This window comes from Perca fluviatilis, chromosome 22 (genome assembly GCF_010015445.1).
Source record: "Perca fluviatilis chromosome 22, GENO_Pfluv_1.0, whole genome shotgun sequence".
In the NCBI taxonomy this organism is placed as follows: Eukaryota; Metazoa; Chordata; class Actinopteri; order Perciformes; family Percidae; genus Perca; species Perca fluviatilis.
In genome coordinates this window covers 14,852,681-14,872,449 of record NC_053133.1, presented here as the reverse complement: position 1 = coordinate 14,872,449, position 19,769 = coordinate 14,852,681, and the positions used below count along the sequence as shown (strand labels likewise).

Genomic DNA, 19,769 nt, shown 5'->3' with positions numbered 1-19,769 from the left:
GGGCAAGTACTCTGCGCATGCTTCACGCTAAGAACAGGGTTTCCTGAGCAGTTCTGCAGGGGTTTTCATCCACATTTCGGACATGTTAGACATGCAATCGTAGATTACCTGATTTTGTCGAGAACCTTTACCATTAAATCATAAAGGTGAGTAACGTTATTTTGTTTGAATATAGTACTGCAAAATTGGCTTTGCATTAATCACAGGTTCATTTTTTTATTTAATAGTGTGCTTGATGTTACACTGCACCTTCCCAGCTAACTAGCTAGCATGTTATTATATATTAAGTAATGTTATTATATATTAAGTAATGTTAATGTTAGTCAGCTAACGTTAATGTTAGCATGGTAACTAACCCTTAGCTAACATTAGTGGGTTTGATAAATTCCATGTCTAGCTATATTGAACATGCTGGTTATATCCGCTGGTTACCCGGTAAGCGGTCATATTCAGGTCATTAGCTACCATTACAGACGAGGCTGTTGCTAACCTTAGCTAACGTTACGTGGCCCATGGGGGTGGGGGAGGGGAGACACCGCTCGCTGCCAGGGTCTGGAGGTAACGTTAACGTTATAACAGTATTTCCTAACGTTCCGAAAATATTAGATAATCTAAAGTTATATCAGTGCTTGGAAGATTTTCCTAATTATTAATTTTTCTGTATATTTATTAATGCTCTTGAATAATTCCCGGGCCCTGGCGACCAGTCACGCCATAACGTTATTAAAATTTAAATTAAATTATAATTAAGTATAGCTAGCATTTCGTTTAGGGCTGCAGCTATCGATTATCAGTAATCGAGTATTTTACCGATTGTTCCATCGAGTTATTGGATAAGAAATACTTTTGTTTTATTGAAGAGCAATAATACAATGTTTGGTTTAATTTTCGGGAAAAAAAACATTTTTATTGCCTACATTGCTTACAATATCTCTGAAACTAAACATTAAGTGCATTTAAGTGCCATATTATTATTGTTTTTAAAGAAAACATTTTCTGAAATGCAATAACAACCTCAAACTATTCCCTCTTTAGATCAAATTGTGGTCACCACTACGTATTTTCTTGTCGTTGTTTTTGGTAGTTGTGTTTGGTGTAGTTTCATGTCCATACGACTCTGTGATTTAATTTTGTCGTCCGCTTTGCGGAGGATTAAGTTAGACTCAATGTTTTCTGTTAAGATGCTGAAGCACTGACTTCTTGCTTTTACTATGGTAAGCTAGTTCGATTTTGCAGTAGACACACTGTACAGAGTTTTCTTTTTAATTACATTTGAACTGATTCCAAACTTTGGACACTTTCTGTCAGTTTTCTCCAGCCCAGTGTTTTCTTTAGGATTTTTTTTTAGCAGTGGGGGCAGGTCCAAACACCCCTTTACGGGCTTGACCGTGGAGTGTGCACGGTGTCCAAGCTCTGGAGCGAATCAGTCAGTTGTTAGAAAATGAAACGTCTCACACCGTGCTAGTAACGGCTAACATTAGCTCGTCCGCTTAGAAAGCGTCTGAAGGTCTGGCTATAGATGCGGACAAGTTGGCGGACGAAGCTGTGGGCAATGGGTCGGAGGTAACGTTGCCAGTTAGCACAACAAGCGGATCCGTGTGCAAGTCAGTCACACTGGCGAGCGCTAATGAAACAGCGGAGCTGTAAAGGCCTTTTTATGGTTGTGCGTATACGCCGCTGTAGCATGACGTGCACCTCTCGAAAAATTTATCTACACATCGCAACGACACACGTCGCTCGGCCATGGCCAAGGAGGTAAGCTTCGCTTCAGAACTCGAACCTCCTATGGCACCATTTTGATGCTACAAAGAGATCACCTCCTGTTAGCATTCCACTGACTAGCATACATTTTGGCGCCACTGACAGCGAATAACTTTACATCTGAAGCTTTTAAAGACTGTATTTGTCCATTGTTTATTTCTAAAGAAACACGACAACGTATAAAAGGCTCCATTACCTTGTACCTCACGTTATGGCTCCGTAGCAGACGTTTTTATAAAAATAGGCTAACGATTGTGTCACAACCACGAGACTTACTGTCACACAGTAGAGGAATTACCGTATAGTACAGGAGAAGCTCACAGGCAGTTTGGACTTATGTTAGCTGTTTAGGTTTAATTACTAATGTTAACTAGCATGTTAGTGATCAATAATTAGCCTATGTCTATGTTATCTCCTTTACATATACCTCCGCTCTCCGTCTCTGTAAGATTGGGAATGATTGATATTTCTCTTGGCACAGCTACCAGAAGACTTAACTTTCAGACACGTTGCTCACGTCACATTTACGTTGTCTCTGTCAGTTGGAGGCTGCGCAGTAAAGCAAGTGATCACCGGAAAAGTGCTTCTAATATCCTTCACTGGTCTCCGTCCAGAGCAACGGGCTCTGTTGGTCCATTTTATTATGTCAATGGCCTTGGCTTGGTAGCGTTCCATTTCCCCCGACTCATTTCCTTCTCCATAAACAATGTGAAATCAAGGGGAGGGTTAACTTTTCCTGCTAAAGATGTGTCACCTTGGTCAGAAAGCACAGGGGAGACAGTTTGTTTCTCTCACTATGAGCTACTCGCTCCGTCACTCTCTCACTTCTCCCTCTACCACACACTCCCCCCACATACACACATGCCGGCTCGATGCACACACCAGGGCACCAGTATAAACACCAGGCCACTTATGTAGGCTACGGCGAAAGCTCTGCGTGGAGCCTCCGCAGGACCATAAAACCTGCCTGCAGGTTCCTGGTCAGTTAATGTTAAAACAGCACCGGAGAGAGAGAGAGAGTTGTGTATAAGATGTATCCACATCAAGATACTGTGTCCCTTGCCAAAGATGTTCATTTCTATGGGACCCAGTATGTAAAGGGAATGAGAGTTTCTGCTGGGCAATGCAGTGGGCTGCCAGATTTCTACAAGATACTGAACATTGTGGTCAACTTTGGGAAAGTGTCCTTTGTCAGTACAAAGCTCTCCTCTTGGTTCATCCAACATTACAGGTCTTACCAATAACTGACAGCAGCACAGACATTGAAATCCTGGATCCAGAGGTTTGAATAATTACCACCCATTTGCTGGAAAGTTAAAGGGATATGTCACCGTTGGAAATATAAATATATCTTTAAATTGGGTCACTTATGTAGTAATGTGAATTTATTTTTTTCTCTTTTTGAAATTGGTGGCTTCTAGGCCGAGAAAAGCCAGAAAATGTGTTTTTTGGCTCGTGGATGAAAGACATCAAATCCCAGAATGCACTTGCTTCGCTGCTTTAGAGTCCACTCCCAAGCCGTTTTCTAGGGGTGGGGGAAAAAATCGATTCAGCATAGTATCGCAATATTTTCCGTGGCAGTACCGTATTGATACACAGACGCCAAGTATCGATCTTTTATTATATATGTGTTGGTCAGTTTGTCTGCTTGACAATCCCATTTTGCAGCAATAAAATTGAAGTGAGATTAACAAACAGAGAAATGTATCTTTTTAGATAAAACAGATTGTCAAGCAGACACAGGCCTCTGGTGATTCCAACCCCTACCGTTTACAGACAGCGAGGCATTCAACTCAAGTGTGTTTTTATTGTCATTTCAACCATAGCCGCAAGGCAGAGACACACAGGGCCGATAATCAGCCGTTGGGCAGTCTGGCGAGGTCAGTGACTTGAGTCTGTTCGGTGTGTCCCGTGCTGTCGTCCATCTGAGGGGCTGTCGGCCTTCATTTTGGCCGACCTGACATGTTCAGTCAGAGGCAGGGCAGTCGGGACTCACCCGGAAATGGCGAGCGGAAGGAGCGTGACTAGAGTCTCAAAATCAAGTGTAAACGCGAGCAGCATAGTCTGCCTGCTTTCAGCTACACACTGCCTGCGTGGTGTTTCTGTTGTGTCAGCTGCGTGGATTTTTCTATGCCTTTGTACACCAGAAACGTGTCCGACTGCTGCTAACCTTGTCTGTACACATGTATGTTTTCCATTGATTTACTGCACTCAAGCAGTAGTATACTTCATGTTAAACATAAATATATACTGATTTGATTACAGCAAAGACAAGGTCGGCAGTATTGACGGCAAAATAGGCTACAGAGTATTTTGTTCTGTATTGATAGGTGCAATATTTGAAAATCGATATTGATTTATTATTTGTCATTTTTTTATTTGGTAACATTTAAGTTATTTATATTGTTTATGGCACAGGTGTCATTTTATGTTTTGGCCCTTCAGTTGAGTTAAAAATAAAATGGACAAAATAAACACTTTTTTTTAATTAGTCGAAAGAGTAGTCGTTAGTGGCAGCACTACACAGTTTAACAACAACAAAACGCTGAGTGAACATTATTAGCTATGTTTTTGATGTTGGTTTTGAGTGGTATGCACCCCCACTAACCTGGAAAACGGTTTTAAAACGGTAACATTATTACAGCGTGTCGGAGGAATACAGCGTCTCCTGCAGCGGGAAGTCAAACGCAGAGGGACCGTCACCGCAGCGTTCGCTAACGTTAACCTCTTGTCTCATCTGGGGTCGGATAAACAGTAAATTAATTAATTAATTAATTTCATGGATCAGCTTTCGTCGCCGTTTGTCACTTTGCCTAAGATTGAGTGACAAGTGTACTCGCCCTATTTATTAGTTTAACATAACAAATAATCGATGCATCGAATCGTGGACAATGCTGCATCGATAATTGGCAGGCTCATAATCGATTATTTCTGTTTTACAATTTAATGTAGGCCTAACATTTCGTTTACATATTCTGTTATGTTTTGCACATTCAGGAAGTGCCATGTGCTCAGTGCTGTAGTTTTATGTATCCAATTTATTTATTCAACGGTAGCATAATGAGGGTCCCTAAATGTTAACCGAAGCATTGAGAACATTGTAGCAGTCTAGGAAAGTACTCATCTAAGGTCTGTTCTAAAGGTCCCCAACAGTCTTTAGTGGTGACACAGTAGAACTGTTCACAAATCTGTAGAAGTCAAAAGAAGCACAAAAACAGTCACAAAAACATCTGATTGAGTTTGTAGTCATTTTGACAGTTATTTTGGATAGACTTATATAGGGCTGTGTAATTAATCGAAATGTAATCGTGATTATGATTTCGGATCCCAATGATCACAAAAACATAATAATCGAGAAAAACAATTATTAAGCTCATTATGTTTTGTAAGTAAACTCACAGTTGTATGTTTGTTTGTTTTTACTGTTGATTTATTTAACTTTTCCCACTGTTTTTTAAGTTCAATAATTGCAACATCTTTCCAGAAGTCAACGAGTAATCGTGTTAAATTATCGTGATTTCAATATTGACCGAAATAATCGTGATTATGTTTTTGCCATAATCGAGCAGCCCTACACTTAGACCGAACCCGGCCTGAGCCCGACAGGCATCAAGAGATTTATGTCCGAGCCTGACCCGGCCCGACACCGTTAAAATCTCATTTTTCTCATACTAATGACACATGTAGGCTACGTGTGTTTGTGTGGAAAGCTTTTATTAAGCAACTGTAAGGAAGGCACCCAGAAATGTCAACAGATTAGCGCATCAGCACAGTGAGCGCGCACACGGGGCAACAAGCGCACGTTAACACAGGCGCACACAAGAGGCCCAATCATATAATTGAAATAAAATTAACATATGCCTAGACAACTATGTGGAAATACTTCCACACAGTAGTCTTTCCTTCATTTTCGGTGGTTTTAAAATCTCCTGAGGCCAACTTCTTTTTAACATCTTCCATCGTTGCGCTCTGATGCTGCGGCATGCAGTCTGCCTGATAAGCACGTGTTTCTGCACACAGGAAGACGGATATTTTAATTTTAATTTTAATCACAAAAACTAACCTTTGCATCAAGTGAAACAGGCCCATTACATAATAAGCTGTTTAAATGCATAGGCATACTGCTCAAAACCAACATGAAAAAACATAGTAATGTTCCCTCAGCATTTCGTTTTGTTGTTAAACTCTATGTAAATGAGCAGGGACGTTAAATCACCTGTTTCACGTAACGTTACTCTAAGGTAGGGCTGAACGATTAATTGCATTTGCGATAATATCGCGATATGTTAAAACGCGATTTCCTAATCGCAAAGGCTGCGATTTGGTCACGTGACTCACGAGAGCAAATCAGTCCGCACTCCGTAGTCTGCAGAGAAAGCATCAACTTAGCACGCTAACGGTACGCCGTACCTTGAGCAGATTTCTGTCATTCAAACAACTCTGAGTTGTAGTTTAAAACTTGTAAGGGTTTTATTCGGGCTCCAGTCCACACATGCAGTTAATGAATACAGGCACGCAGAACTGAAGGCTCGGTTAGCAACGATTAGCTCTGATTAGCGGTTAGCTCCGGTTAGCTCCATTATAAAGATATGGAGCGGAGGATACTGCCGGAGAGGGGTAACAACCAGACTCTGATAAATGACGTTCGGGGAGCTGTCACAGCGCAGCACGGTGTTTCAACGGTTTTATTAGTACAGTTAGCTAATCCCACGGCAACACCTGCATGCTACTACTAACGTAACGATAGCCTCTCTGAGCTAGTGCAGCGTTGTTGTGACGATGAGGGAGGGGAGCAGGCAGCTCCTCTCAGCGCTGTTAAAGAAAATACACCGATGTATATATTTTACTTATTTAACTGTCTAGTAAAGTTCAAAGACAGTGTTTAAAAAATGCAATCCACATGTTTACATATGTCTATGTAAATAATAATTAAATAATCTAAATACTACTAAGTGTTGTAAAGCCACATTTGTTTTTATATTTCTGCAATCTGCACTTTAGTGTGATTTATTTCTGACTTTCATATGAATGTTTCCACCAGGCTTGGTCAGTGCTCAATATACTACTGAAATATACTACTAAATAAAAGAGGTCATTCATATAAATTCACGCATCACCTAATTTCACCATCACATATAGACCTGGCCTCCAGGAAAGAACAGCTTGTTTAATCTATCTAATCTTGTGAAGTTCATACTATACAATGATTTATTGCTAGTTTTTGTTGACTAATACAGAAGACAAAGCGCTTAAAAAATAATCGCATATCGAATCGCAATCGCAATATTTTTTAAATAAATCGCAATTAGATTATTTTCAAAAATCGTTCAGCCCTACTCTAAGGTACCGTCTATGTGCTGGATTTTTCCTAAGTTTAGCTAGCCCACTGATGTCGACATTATTGATATTTTGGCACAGTGTTTAGTAATGACAGTAGTAGTGGTCATAGTGAGTGAACATGTGATGTGAGATGCACATTGTGTTATGTCTGTGGAACTGTTCATTAGCTGTGTAACATTATGTGTGATCTCTGTAAAGCTGAACCGACTCGGTAAAACAGATTTCATTCAGATTTTTTCTTTCTGTGAGATAAAGGACACTAACATATTATACCCTGGACACTATCCATTATATCCAAATGTTAATGAGTAATCGTGTTAAATAATCGTGATTTCAATATTGACCAAAATAATCGTGATTATTATTTTTCCATAATCGAGCAGCCCTAAAAGCCTGTGAGGACAAACAGAAAAATAAATTGTGCAGGACCATTAACTGAACTGTAAGAACACAGATCTGGATTTTAAGTTATCAGAGAAACAAGTTGAATTAGCAATAAGCAGCAGCTGCCAAGATTTCACTCTACAAACCCATAAACCTCTGTCTTTTGTTACCGTCTTGCTCAAGATACCCCTAACAGCATAAACTAGTACAGCACGGCACAGGACAGGACAGTACGTACCATTTCATTCAATGCAGCAGGCATGTCCATGGGGGGTCACCATTAAAGGGATACTCCACCAATTTAGCATTAAGCTTTGTATCGGTAAAAACCCGGTAGTATTTTCGAATGACCGTGCTTCCATCCCTCATGTCCCCCTGAGACTAGATTTCTCAGTATTGTGGGTCTGGAAAAAAAGCCTCTGATGATGCAAAAATTGTCATCTGGCTGTAGTCTGTGGACTACAGCCAGCTAGTTCCGCATGTTTTCAACCCCCCCATAGGGGGTGGGACTATCTTTACACAAAGCTTGCCGAAGCAAAACGAGTGTCAGCCATCTTGAAGCTTCGTTAAACAGGCTCCGTCTTTTCAGCAGAAAACTTTTACAACAATTATGTGCATTCAAACTACCGCACATGTGTACCACTGGGATACATTGGTACAGATCGGAGAATATGCAGGACACTTTATTACAGACGGAATAATCGACACACTACGCGAGCTTCGCCTGCTACGGAGACCAGCACCTCAGCCAGCGGTGTTGCTCGATGCCGCTAGCATCGGAAATCTAACGCTAGCCGGGCCACCTGGTCCATCAATCCTGCTTGCAAGTTCATTAGACAACAAACTGTTGTCATTTTTATACATTTTAAATGTGTAACACCACTTGAGCCACAGTGAAACGTTGTTTCGCATCCATTTTTAGCCGATTTAACTTCCCGCCGCTGTTGTGTTGTATTTTCCTATTCTGTGGGCGCATCTTGAACAATTCTGTGTTTCCTTTTTAGGTGCTCGTGCATCACAGTTGTGCTCCTGTGATAAGCAGGGTGGAGGGGGAAGAAAGAGCATAGCAGATTAACCAGCAGGGCACAGACTGGTGTGCAGAGATGGGAGTAAGTCACACATGGGCAAGTCGCAAGCAAGTCTCAAGTCTTAACCTTCAAGTCTCAAGCAAGTCAAAGTCATTTTTTGTGACAATCAAGCAAGTCAAGTCATAGCTTTGGTCAAGCAAGTCACAAGTCAAGTCATACAAGAGTTTCCATTTTTAAACAAGCTAAAGACAGTGATTATGAACTGCTGGAGTTTTATTTGCATTTTTTACTCAAAAGACATTGCGTCCACATACATTGAAGAGTTTAAATTAACACAGATAAAAAAAATCACAGCCTAAAACTGATATTAGGCCAACAATAAATCAACATTGTTCAATATGCCTCAAACATGACATTAAATCATGAAATTCCTTCAAACAATTAAAGTATAATGGTTCCTAAGTCAAATAATATTCTTCAAACATGGCTCACTTTTATGAGACAGAAACACATCCTTTAACCTTTCCTTCTCTTAAAGAACAAAACATATTCTTTAGGAGTAGCTGAATCCCACCACCTTTGCTTATCACATGGAATGGAAAGTATCTGAACCCGAATCTCTCCCGATTTTAAGTGTCTGATGAAATTCAACGTCGGAAATAAGTACTGCAGACCTTGCAAACTGCCATATGTTTTCTCTTTGCCTGGTCAGATGTGTAATCCTTGTAGCCAAACTTTATTATTTTCTGTGCAGAGGGATAGGTGCCGATTTATGTTTTCCTCCGTGGGTGCTCGCACACCCTTTACAAAAAAAGTGTTTGCATTTCAGAACCTTACGGACAGCGGCCGACACAAACACACACGCCATAATAAAGCCATGACAGCGCCACTTCTCACAAATACAGATAGGATTGGAGATGAAAAGTTTAACTGGCACGTAACCGCGATCAGCTTCGTGGGAAATTAAGAATCAATGCCACCGACATAACCAATCACACTATGACAGACGCTCCACAACTGCAGTGTTTAATTTTGAGAGGGATCCATGACGTTAAGTTAGCCTACTAGCCATAGCCAGTGTTGTTTACTGACGGTCTGCCGCCGCGCGCCGCGTCATCATATCAACGGTTCCTGCGCATGCAATAGCACTAAAATCGTAAAATTAACTCCTCCTCAATATCAGAAGGGACAAATATATTTATTAAACAGAAAATCAAGTCATTTCAAGTCATTTGACTCCAGTCTAAGTCAAGTCTCAAGTCATGAATATCAAGTCAAAGTCAAGTCGAGTCTTTTATGAATGTTAATCAAGCAAGTCTCAAGTCCTAAAATTTGCAACTCGAGTCTAACTCGAGTCAAGTCATGTGACTCGAGTCCCCCATGTCTGCTGGTGTGGAGGTGAATTACAGTGAGCTGTTTGAGACAGGAGACCAAAAATAAATAGGTGGTCGTTAGTAAAACGACACATCAACTTAAAAATATTGCCGTTGACTTATTTTAATGGTCGATTACGTTGACTAATCGCGGCAGCACTAAAACGAGCGGTGACGGTAAATCACCGGTTTCAGGGAATGGCACCCTACGGTACCGTCTATTTGCTGGATGGTTTCAAGATAACGGTCGGTAGCTAACATTACGTAGCAGATAAGCCCATTGACAGCGATGTTATTGTTCATGTTTTGGAACAATGTTTCTGACTATACTAGTGGTCATAGTGACTGAAAGTGTGACGTGAGATGCTAAAAAGAAACTACATGCTGTTTTCAGGTAACGTTACATTTTGACGTTTTGTTGATCAATTAATCAAACAAACAAAGTAGGCCCACTAGTTGTCGACCACAACCTGAAAATGAGAGAGGAACAGGATGGGAGCAACATCAGGGAGCCCCCTTATTTTAGGCAAAGCAACATGCATGTCATCGATGAGTTTAGCCTGGATTAATAGAGTAGATACAATGGTGAGTCAACCAGTCTATTTAACTACCTCATTTCCTCTTCCAAAATCACAAGTAACAGTGCTCTCTTGTGTTTGTAAAGCATTAATGTTTAAGAGCGGTTCAAATAATAAAATTGTTCTTTTTAATTTAGGGTGACCAGATGTGACCTGTCCCCAACTGGAGCTGTCCCCGGAAGTGTCCCCGGTTTTCATTGTGACTGACAGACCCGAAATTGGAATGAAAGAAAACATTGAACAAACGTATAGTCACGCTGAATTGTGCACCCTACACGCGCAGGCTCCAGACATCCAGAGCTAGCGCTGCTCAGAGATGTTCTAGAATGCCCATGTTTTACGGGTTTAGCGAAGCAATTTTGAACCTCCCCTTTAAGTTGTAACATTACCTAAAGTTCTTGTATTTGTCAACAGATGCCATGATGAAGTCACGACTGCAGTCTAACTCTGTAAATAGGCCCAATATTCACTGCTTTAAATAAAGTCAGATTTTTAGACCTCTAACATTGCACTGCATCGAAGGAAAACTTGTCTTGAAGGTCTACCTGTATTTGTCTGTGACACAGCAGAGAAGCTCTTTCTGACATGCCTGGTGAGTACAGCATGGCCAGCCAAAAAACTAAGCTAGCTGCCTGTTCCCTGAACACACTGTAAAAAAAGAATGCGGTCTCTGAAGACAGCTCAGGCTCCCCAAACGGCAACAAAAACAAACTGCGCCAACCTGACCCACGAACCATAACAGTGTTCCAGCCAATAACCGACAAGAAGGAGCTGGTTGAGCCATCACTGCAGCAGCGTTAGCACATAGGCTACTTCCACAATGCATATTCATGACTCAACCAACTCCTTATTGGCTGGAACACTGTTTGTTATGGTTCGTTGTGCAGGTTGGTGCAGTTTTTTTTTTTTTTGCCGTTTGTGGAGCCTGGGCTGTCTACAGAGACCCTGTTTTTCACAGTGTGTTCAGGGACCAGGCAGCTAGCAGATAGTGAGGAGATGTTTGCTGTATGTGACAAAAAATGTTGTAGCCTAAAAAACGCATCACATCACATAGAGCACCAAATGAATGTATGGGAAACACTGAGTGAAGAAATAAGTTTGGATTGGAACATGACATCCCTAGTTACAGTGTTTGCAGTTACACTCCAGAGCCGGACTTGTGACTAAAATCCTTCATCTTGTTAAATAATATAGTTAAAAAAACGATCAGGATCTAAAAAGGGTCATTAAAATGAGACTTAAAACTGGATCATTCAGTTTAACAACTTCTGTTATACAACCACAACGCTAAAGATTACTGAAATGGAAATATAAAACTATTGACAGGTGACGAAATGGACTGTTGCTCTGCGTAAAATTATGGATTTGTTTCGGTTAGGTGAACATATTGACATTACCACGGGTATGGCAAATTAACGGGCCGTCCACACGGAAAAGTTGTTTTGTGCAAACGCACATGTTTTGCACCGTTTGGGCCGACCGTCCAGACGAATCCTTAACGCACTACCTGAAAACGCACTTTTTTGAAACCTGGTCTCAGGGTGAAACAATTCGAAAACGGCTCTCGTTTGGCTTCGTATGGATGGTGAATACGGATACGACCCCGTATCGATGATCATCGATGAGGTCATCGCCACACCCCTCGACCTCTTAACGCACTTGTGCTAGTGCACGCCGGTCACACACGAAGCTAAGCGAGCATATCCCATCTCCATGGTCAAACCAGCTCACTTCATCTAAATACGTTCTCTGCTCCCTGACACTTCCCTCTGCCCTGCCGGTCCTGGATTCTACACAAGATATATTGCTAACGTTATGTAGCCAACGTTAAACATTGCTAAAGTAGCTGACCGCTACAGCTTCGACGTAGCTAACGTTAGCTGCTATGGTTGTTTATAAAGTGGAAGTAGACAACTTAGCAACTAGCTAGCTAATCTGTCTGCTTATCAACTCCTTGAACGGATTATAGTAACTTTTACCACGGCTTATTGTAGAAAGGCTACCGCCAGAAAACCGTAGATTATCAAAAAGACATCATTCATGGATCATTGATGTTTGTTTGACTGCCGATGCTAGCAGAGCTAACGTTAGCTAGCTGCTATCTAGCGTGCTGCAATCATGTCCGATGGCAGAGAATTGCAAAATAAAAAGCAATCCAACAGCACATTATACAATGTAAACAAATGCACGTTTTCTTGCGGCGGCCTTTATAAAATGAGCAGTGGTGAAAGTTCTTATAGTCCATGAAAGTATTAAGAGAACGTTATAATCTGGGGTCTCATTTATAAAACTGCGTAGGATCCTTACTATAAGTGTATGTACGCCCAAAAGCCTAAAATGGCGTACGCTGAAAAAAAGTTATAAAACCGTGTGTACGCACACCTGTAAGCAATGTTCCCTTTATAAATCACAGATTGCCTACAAGTGTGCGTACGTGGATCAGCCCCCTATCCCGCCCTGTACACGCCCATTTTTAACCATAAATAGTCAATGCAAAGCACCTCGTGAATGCTGATAAGTATGTTAATGACCCTGGCAGCTCGTTACACCGAATCATGACGACTGGCGGAGAAAAAAAAAAATTAATAAATAAACCTCTCAGATGCTTGGGAATTGCTGCCAATTGAATTATAATTTTGGCCTGTTGTCGCACAGTGTAGGGAAACCGGATCTATAGACTACCTTTTATTAATGAAATCTTTCAAAACGGCAGGCATTACGACACTCGGGGACAGCTTTGATATACCAGACGTATATTATATCCAAACAAGCCTTAGTGATGAAGTTGAAGATTATATATAATATTTATTTAACCCTTGAGTTGTCCTTCGGGTCCCAGTGACCCGAAGGACAACACAAGGATTATGTACTTTTGTTGAGAATTGCTCTCTAAACAAGGGTTAATACAGCACCTTAGTTCTTGTTTGTACAGCATTTTGGTCAGCTTAAACTGTGTTTAAATGTGTTCTAGAAATAAACTTTACTTACTTACTTTACAAGAAACAGGGTTTAGGGAGCAATTCTCAACAAAGTAAACGGAAGTACATAATCCTTGTGTTGTCCTTCGGGTCACTGGGTCCCGAAGGACAACACAAGGGTTAAAAAACAGCTGTCTGACATTTCCCTCTGGAAACAGCCGGTTTCCCCCAGAGTGGCGAGGACCTGTATTTGGTGTGAAGTGGAAGTTCTCCCGTTATTAGACATTCTCTGGAAGTGACTATGCTCTTCTTCTCCGTTTTTTTGTGAATTTCTGTAGCAGAAACAGTGCCACCTATAGGCCTGGCATATGAAGTAGCGTGTAAACTCAAGTACACTTTTGAAGCTATTCAGCACATCTTCATGGAACTTTCTGCCAGTTGCTCACAGCGTGTCAGGAGCTTGAAAACAAAGTTCTTACTCTAAGTTGTTAGCTGGTCTTTTTGATTTTACATTATGGCTGGCCTAATCAGCTTTAGTGACGTTTCAAAAAACTTGGTTTTAGTGTTGCCAACATAATGTTTGCACTGTTATTGTCAGTGTTTTTTGAGATGTAGGCCTGTTTTGTGATCACTTAAAGGGGTGATAGAATGATTATATACAGTGCCTTGCGAAAGTATTCGGCCCCCTTGAACGTTTCGACCTTTTGCCACATTTCAGGCCTCAAACATAAAGATATAAAACTGTATTTTTTTGTGAAGAATCAACAACAAGTGGGTCCCAATTATGAAGTGGAACGAAATTCATTGGCTATTTCAAACTTTTTTAACAAATAAAAAACTGAAAAAGTGGGCGTGCAAAATTATTCAGCCCCTTTACTTTCAGTGCAGCAAACTCTCTCCAGAAGTTCAGTGAGGATCTCTGAATCATCCAATGTTGACCTAAATGACTAATGATGATAAATAGAATCCAGCTGTGTGTAATCAAGTCTCCGTATAAATGCACCTGCTCTGTGATAGTCTCAGAGGTCCGTGTAAAGCGCAGAGAGCATCATGAAGAACAAGGAACACACCAGGCAGGTCCGAGATACTGTTGTGGAGAAGTTTAAAGCCGGATTTGGATACAAAAAGATTTCCCAAGCTTTAAACATCCCAAGGAGCACTGTGCAAGCAATAATATTGAAATGGAAGGAGTATCAGACCACTACAAATCTAACGGACCCGGCCGTCCCTCTAAACTTTCAGCTCATACAATGAGAAGACTGATCAGAGATGCAGCCAAGAGGCCCATGATCACTCTGGATGAACTGCAGAGATCTACAGCTGAGGTGGGAGACTCTGTCCATAGGACAACAATCAGTCGTATACTGCACAAATCTGGCCTTTATGGAAGAGTGGCAAGAAGAAAGCCATTTCTTACAGATATCCATGAAAAGTGTCATTTAAAGTTTGCCAAAAGCCACCTGGGAGACACACCAAACATGTGGAAGAAGGTGCTGTGGTCAGATGAAACCAAAATCGAACTTTTTGGCAACAATGCAAAACGTTATGTTTGGCGTAAAAGCAACACAGCTCATCACCCTGAACACACCATCCCCACTGTCAAACATGGTGGTGGCAGCATCATGGTTTGGGCCTGCTTTGCTTCAGCAGGGACAGGGAAGATGGTTAAAATTGATGGGAAGATGGATGGAGCCAAATACAGGACCATTCTGGAAGAAAACCTGATGGAGTCTGCAAAAGACCTGAGACTGGGACGGAGATTTGTCTTCCAACAAGACAATGATCCAAAACATAAAGCAAAATCTACAATGGAATGGTTCACAAATAAACCTATCCAGGTGTTAGAATGGCCAAGTCAAAGTCCAGACCTGAATCCAATCGAGAATCTGTGGAAAGAACTGAAAACTGCTGTTCACAAACGCTCTCCATCCAACCTCACTGAGCTCGAGCTGTTTTGCAAGGAGGAATGGGCAAAAATGTCAGTCTCTCGATGTGCAAAACTGATAGAGACATACCCCAAGCGACTTACAGCTGTAATCGCAGCAAAAGGTGGCGCTACAAAGTATTAACTTAAGGGGGCTGAATAATTTTGCACGCCCAATATTTCAGTTTTTTATTTGTTTAAAAGGTTTGAAATATCCAATAAATTTCGTTCCACTTCATGATTGTGTCCCACTTGTTGTTGATTCTTCACAAAAAATTACAGTTTTATATCTTTATGTTTGAGGCCTGAAATGTGGCAAAAGGTCGAAAAGTTCAAGGGGGCCGAATACTTTCGCAAGGCACTGTAGGGTTTTTCACACTGTTCCTTTAAGGTACTCTAAGTGATGTCACGCGTTTTTTAGGCTACAACATTTTTTGTCACATACAGCAAACATCTCCTCACTATCAGCGAGGTGCCGGTCCCCTGAACACACTGTAAAAAAACCCGCGGTAGACAGCCCAGGCTACACTAACAAAAACAAAGTGGTCCAACCTGGACCATGCAGACATACACAAACCGTGTTCCAGTGTTCAGCCAATAACGGACAAGAAGGATTGGGGGGGGGGTTAGTGAGCTGAAGCACAGAAGGGAGGGAACGGGATGAGGAGCAGGGAGGAGTGAGCTAGTCTTCGTTTTGTTTGAAAATACTTTGAACGTCAACAAGAAGTAAGGTAAGATGTGTTGGACTTCAGGAGGTCCACACAGTCTGACGAGACAGCGGCAGACCCGCTGCGCTCCATACCCAGGAGAAAGTTACCGTTTCTGGGTTACTGGACAACCGGCTCAGGGCTCCGCAGAGCCTGCTGGCTGCCGGCATAACTATAGTATATTTACAGTTTGAATTTCGTCACGCCACTTATATTACAGCTACACTAAGGTCTTACAACGGTACAGCTTGTGTCAGATTTCAATTTAATGCATTTTTGTGAATATGAGGGGTTTCGTTAGCTGCTAGTGTCCCTTCAATCCTATGGGTAAAGATCGCAGCTAGCTGCAGGCCCTGGAGCTCTGTCAGGGCCTCTGCGACACACAGTCGGACAAGATTTGCAATTAGCCATCAATTTTTGTAAAACAGCCCATATTTGACCTCTACATAGTTGATTTATCGAATAAAAAAGTCTCAGAAGTGAATTTAGTAATTAAAGAGGACGAACAATGTTTAACATTTCTGAGATCTGCGTGACCTAGATTCAGAAGACTAAGCTGACCTCAGGTCAGTGGTGTAGCCTATGTAAATGTTGTGGCGTGACAAAGGTAGAGACTAGAGCCAAATAAGGAGGAGCCACCGAGTCAACATCAACTCGGTGGTTCGTTGAGATTTGCCCGTTTTCAGAGGCAGTTTCAAATTGTGAGATTTGCAGAGGAAAGAGGTGTCAATGGGATTTTGAGGTTCTATGTATGTCCTATTTACCCTCCAAACTGTCGTTTTTCAACTATGACAAGGTAAAATCGGTTTTGCATTCTATCACCCCTTTAAAGAGAAGTACAGTTGTGAAGTCGAGTAACATGTTGTTGAGGGAGAGTAAGTAAGCCTATTTTAAATTGCCCCAATTACATTTGCATGAGAAGTACAGTTGACTATTGTCTTGCCACTGTTTTTTGTGATGTACAGATGTATATATGTACACTATTTTGAATGTCTGTTTTTAAAGCTTACACTGGACTTATATAATGATAGTCAAGTTTTAAATGTGCTTAATGTTTGTTTAAAATAAACATGTTAATTGAAGTGACTTTGTTGTCTTTACAAAATAATTAGTTGGCACATTAGTTAGTGTATAGAGCTCAACATTTTAAGTTTTTATTAAAATGAAAGCAAATATCTCAAAACATAATTACTTGGCATGACTTTTTTTTAACTCAAAACTAAGTTTTTATACATATGAAAGTTAATTATCTGAACAAAAGATAATTAGTTGGCATGACTTTTTGTTTTGGATTATTTAGTATGTAATGTAATGTAAACAAGATCATTTGATTTAAGATTTTTACACAAGATCATTTGAGTTTGCCAAGTTGACCTTATTGTTAGCATTTGAAAAGGCTCCCTCACATTTTTCAACAAACCAAAGAAGAAACTTGACCACCTAGCCGCACATAACATACTGTATACCATTTATCAAACCATAACTCTGTAGGAAAACTATTTCCTTTCAAGCACATGCTTGAGATGAGGCATGTTCTGCTGCTTTTTGTGACAAGATAGAATAAAAATGACCTCCAAGACCTCCTTGTTGATGGTGGGGATTAAAGATGTCTTTAGGGAATCTTTATCAGGCAGGATTATCAGATAAGGTATATCATTAACTAAGGATTACACTATTTCAACCAGCATTATCATGAAGGGAATAAGTATCATTGGAGATTGTAGACTGGTCTTTGACTACACAAAATGTATCTAGCTGCCATGCCAGCAGTGCTGAATATTCCAATCTTATTTTTAAAAGTAACTTAAAACCATGCAAGAATATTACTTCAAATAGATGAGCCACGGAGTACTTGTTGCTCTGATGACCTCTTTGGTCCAGACTGAAATATTCCAACGACTACTGAATGGATTGCAATGAACATTTGAGATTCTTGGTCCACAGAGTATAAATCTGGTGATCCCCCTGACTTTTCCTCTAGCACCACTTTGGCAGGTGATTGGATAAACCATCTGTCTATCCCGTCTGCCATTGTTTTGAACGAACAGTCGATGCCGTCGCACACAGCATGATTCTCGCGTACCTCATGATATTGTGAGAATCCAGTTGCCGTGCAAGGTAAACCCAAGGGGGTAAGCTTCTCCTCGGAACACGTAGCTCCTATGGCGCCATTTTGATGCTAACAAGCCATCACCCCCCGTTAGCATTCCATTGACTGCCATTCATTTTGGTGCCACTTTGACAGTGAATAACTAGCTACAGCTGAAGCGTTTAAAGACTATTTGTCCATTGTTTATTTCTAAAGAAACGCAACAATGTATAAAAGGCTCCATTACCTTGTACCTCACGTTATGGCTCCGTAGCAGGCGTTTTTATAAAAATAGGCTAACAATTGTTTCATAACCATGTGACTTACTGTCGCATAGTAGAGGTATAACCATACAGTACAGGAGAAGCCCGCGGGCAGTTTCGACTCACATTAGCTGTTTAGCCCTCCTGTTAAATTTACTGACATCCGTTATCCTTGGGGTCAATTTGACCCCAGGATTTTAAACCTCCAGAAAATGTTGGTAATTAAAAAACTTTTACCAAATTTTTATGTTGATAGCCTAAACTGGCAACTAGAAAATGTTGACAGCCCCCACACACATCCAGAATACCTATTACATGACTATTGAAAGTGACTAATATGAAATTCACTACAAAATCTCCCTGATTCAACTTAAATTGAAAAGAAATGCAACCAGACCTTCATCCACAGTCACATGGGGGCCTGGATTGTAGAGAAAGGGTAATCACTGCACCCACTTGTCCCAAACATCCCGTATTGCTGCCAATTTGTCACGAAAACATTGAATGTTTTCAGAGACATAGTGGCTGGAAATATTGCCCTTCCAGTGTCAGCATTCCAAAGGCTTGCTGTTGCTTCACTTTTTGACTTGTATACTCCTGCCAAAATGAGCAACCCAATGTAGGCATGGAGGTCTGTCATATCCACATCTTTCCAACTGTCCACATACACACAACTTCCCTCTAAATTTGTCATCTCAAGTATATCTTTTTCAACTGATGGTGTCATGTAAAGCTCAAATGCTGATTTTATGTCGTGGACATGGCTGACAGCATATCTGGTGGGGCCTGGAATCATTTTTATCACATTAGCAGCACTAAGTCTACCCTGTCGTTCAAGTGGGGAGAGGGACAATAATAATTTCCCGTTTATGGAATGTAACGTGTCTGCTGGTGGTTGAGAGACAACAGAAGGGTCAACCCCAAGAGTCTAATTTTCTTCAGAGGAGGATGCCTCATAATCAGGGTCCTCCTCAACATTATCCTCAGTCTCGGATACATTCTCCTCTGTCACTTTCAGTGTCAAAGAGCTGTGACAAAACTTTGCTGACAGAAAACCTTTTCTTGCAGGCCATTTTCAAATGAAAGTGAGTGTACAGAGAGAGCACATCGCGCACCAAGAGAAATGGTTTAGAAGGCAGCGGTGCCTGCGTGTGAGCTTTTATATGTTCGCCCCTCCCCTGTGTATCATGTGATACAAACCATCCCTGCGAGAACCATATTTTCCCTCCCTCAGAGTGCAGGAACAATATCTTCCCTCCCTCAGAGTGCAGGAACAATATTTTCCCTCTCTCAGAGTGCGGGAACAATATTTTTCCTCCCTCACAGAGGGTGGGTGTGTGTGTGCATGTGTGGGGTGGGGGTAGGGGAATTGAAGATTTTGAAATTGCAACAACCTGCATGAGA

General features: G+C 41.1%; 1 long non-coding RNA gene across 1 annotated transcript; it reads left to right on the top strand.

Annotated features, from left to right (window-relative positions):
* Positions 1-15: 15 nt before the first annotated feature.
* Positions 16-10,968, top strand: LOC120552749. The gene is made up of 3 exons (XR_005638065.1): positions 16-146; positions 8,490-8,594; positions 10,602-10,968. It is a non-coding gene; the product is annotated as an uncharacterized LOC120552749 (long non-coding RNA).
* Positions 10,969-19,769: the final 8,801 nt, after the last annotated feature.